This window comes from Mesoplodon mirus, assembly GCF_964341445.2.
Source record: "Mesoplodon mirus genome assembly, chromosome: 5".
Lineage (NCBI taxonomy): Eukaryota > Metazoa > Chordata > Mammalia > Artiodactyla > Ziphiidae > Mesoplodon > Mesoplodon mirus.
The window spans coordinates 163,625,827-163,629,407 of NC_138980.1; the positions used below are offsets into that span (position 1 = coordinate 163,625,827).

General features: G+C 35.6%; 1 pseudogene across 1 annotated transcript; it reads left to right on the plus strand.

The window, feature by feature from the left end:
• The first annotated feature begins 515 nt into the window (after window positions 1-515).
• Window positions 516-1,304, plus strand: LOC309805773 (GTP-binding nuclear protein Ran-like; annotated as a pseudogene). The gene has a single exon. The product of its transcript is annotated as a GTP-binding nuclear protein Ran-like (transcript).
• Window positions 1,305-3,581: the final 2,277 nt, after the last annotated feature.

Consider the following 3,581-nt stretch of genomic DNA (forward strand, 5'->3'; position numbering starts at 1 on the left):
ATGTGCACATGTGCATGCACGTGCACTCACACCACACACACACACACACACACACACACACCTACCCAGGGAACACTTTCATATTTAGAGTGATATTACTGAGATCTAATTTGTAATAACAAGCATTATGTAAGTCACATAGAAAATTAAGTAAATTACTCAAGGTCATAAATATCTAGGTTTAGAACCTATGTTTCTTTTCTTTGTTTATATACTATTTGTTGTTTGTGTTAGATAAATGATGTTTACTTGGAGTTCACATTTTCATTTAGATATTTTTCTCCTTTTTGGATATTAAAATATTCACTACATTTGAATATATAAAATTAATATAACAATGAAAATATAACCTGACAAATAAATATGTGTCTGTTTTTAATGCATGATACCAGTGCCTGCCTATGACTGAAAAGATGAAATAATGTAACATATAGCCACAGATATGAAAGGTAATAAAATCATGTAAAATAATATGATGTGCAACTTTGGACAAATGCATTTTAAAAACTAAGCAAATGGAGCCCTCAGTCAGACAAGCACAGAGATGCTTCTGGAAGTAGCATGACCATGGCTGCCCAAGTAGAACCCCAATTTCAGTTCAAACTTGTATTGGTTGGGGATGGTGGTACTGGTGGTACATTTGTGAAACATCATCTGACTGGTGAATTTTAGAAGTATGTAGCTACCTTGGGTGTTGAAGTCCATCCCTTTGTGTTCCATACCAACAGATGACCTATTAAATTCAATGTATGGGATACAGATGGTCAGGAGAAATTTGGTGGATTGAGAGATGGCTATTATATCCAAGATCAGTGTGCCATTATAATGTTTGATGTAACATCGAGAGTTACTTAAAAGAACATGCTTAACTGGCATAGAGACCTGGAATAGAGATCACATCCCCATCATGTTGTGTGATAGCAAAGTGGATATTAAGGACAGAAAGGTTAAGTCAAAGTCAGTTGTCTTCCACTGAAAGAAGAATCTTCAGTACTATGACATTTCTGCCAAAAGTAACTACAACTTTGAAAAGCTTCCTCTGGCTTGCTAGAAAACAGTTCTGAGACCTTAACTTGGAGTTTGTCACCATGCCTGCTTTTGCCCTGCCAGAGGTGGTCATGGACCCAGCGTTGACAGCACAGTACAAGAATGATCTAGAGGTTTCTCAGACAACTGCCCTCCCGGATGAAGATGATGACCTGCGAGAAAGTGAAACTGGAGCCTAGCATCAGAAGTCTAGTTTTATAGGCAACTGTCCTGTGATGTCAGTGGTACAGCGTGTTTCCCTTTTTATTATATAGCTAAGCAGAGCATATGCTTAATCTTTGGGATGCTGAAGGAGATGAATGGGCTTCGGAGTGAATGTGGCAGTTAAAAATAAAAACACCTTCATTTTTTTGTACCTACATATTTAAGTGTTTTGGAACACAGTTATTTCCTCCTTGAGTTTCATATGTAAGACTGCTACAGTCACATCACAGTATTCAGTGGTGGAATCTTGTTTGTTACTGTCATTCCCATTTCTTTCCATTTAGAATCAGAATAAAGTTGTATTTCAAATATCTAAAAAAAAAACTAAGCAAATGGATGTTTTTATAGTGAAGCATAAATTAACAAAATTGACAAGGAACAGTTTCGATTTTATTTAAAATGTTCCATAACAGAAAATATAAAAAATCTTATCCAATCATCTTACCAGGTTATCGTAACAGCACAAAGAACATTATAGATAAATTTTGTTTTGAAGAAATGACAAAATATAAATAAAATATTAGAAAATCAAGCCATTCAGTAGTACTTAAATCAAAATGAATCAGGACAAACAGGGTTTATTCTACAAAAGTCGGGTAATCTATCATTAGAAAAATCTATCAGCATTATTTATTATTTTTTCTGTGTTTTAGAAAAGTTTGACTTGTTCAATAAACACTTGGAGAGTTATAAAAGTAAATGAGATATAATCCCAGTTTAGGTTAAAAGTGAAAGATCTAAATATGCAATGATACAGAGAAAATTAACTAGGTTTTATTTATAAAAGATTAAAGCATTTGGAAATGTAAGTGAAAATCAGCAGTATCAATGTAAACTCAGGACCAAAAAGAAGAAAATGTTATATGTGTTGTCAAAATGTGAATGATGGAAGTTTCATATCTGTCCTCTCAAACTATTTTCTATGAGTTGCCAGATTTTTTTAATTTAAATATGAGCTCACAAATTTTTATCTCCAACATTATTTCTAAATTAAAATAAAATTACAAACTGTTTCAGAGCAGCTGCTTCCATGCTGTTGCAAGGAATTTCCTTCTGTGATAACATCTTTCCATTAACCATTTTTATTCCTGCGTCATTAATAATGAGGGGAGAGTTATGAGTTTAAGTTAAAAAACCGGTTGTGTGGAGGGCTTCCCTGGTGGCACAGTGGTTGAGTCCGCCTGCGATGCAGGGGACACGGGTTCGTGCCCCGGTACGGGAAGATTCCACATGCCGCGGAGTGGCTGGGCCCGTGAGCCATGGCCACTGAGCCTGCGCTCCTCAACGGGAGAGGCCACAACAGTGAGAGGCCCACATACTGCAAAAAAACAAACAAACAAACAAAAAACGGTTGTGTGGATTCATGTCTGATTTACTGAACGGAGAGAGCCAAAATAGTGGCTAATTGTAACACTTAATGGAAGGTAGTAAGCTTGGTTATTTCATAGGCAAGAGTCCCTTCATCTCTATTTTTGGAAAATTGAAAATGGGTCTCTGCTCTGAGTTTACTCTGGAGAGCTATAATCCCACCACTAAAGCGTTCTAGGCTCAAGGTAGGTTTTACTTGCCACTATGCTTAGAGCGTCACTTCCCTCTGAATTGATTCTGTGCCTCCCACAAGCCAAAGTTTCATCCCTATTATTTTTGTGCAATTGCAAGACAATTTCCAGAAAACCTGTGCTGTTTGCCTGATCTGCCCCAGTTATTTCCCAAGATGCCAATTACTGTTTTTGTTAGTACTCTGTTTATGTAGCTTCATATGATTTAGCCAGTGCCATTTTCTCCATAAGCCCTGTGATTGTTGGTGGTGATTTTACAGAATGCAAGATCTTTCAGGAACATGTGCATTATATTCAAACAGATATGCCTGCACTGAAGATAGTGCCAGAACACTTTGTTCCAGAAAGCAAAAAGGCTTTCAAAAATAGAAGTATCTAAATGTTAAAGGAGTTAAGGTTAATAGGAATCCTATTGACTAGGCAGTGGTAATGGACAGCAAGAGAGATTAAAAATTCAAATTATTGGTTTTATATATTATTATTATATAATAATAACCATTATTGGTGTGTGTATATATATATATATATATATATATATGATTATTCCATAATATTAAACATTTGTCTGTATAAAAACTGTGGTTTACTAATTTTTTACCACTCAAAAATAGAGAAGGATAAATAAAGGGAACTGTGAATAAGCCAAACTATTCTGGTAAAAGTAGGACGTACACTAGTAACAGAAATGCTTATCAGCTCCAGTTTTTACAGAATGGTCAGGTAGAAAGCATTCTCCAAATCTGATGAAGGATAGTAGCTTGATCTACTGCT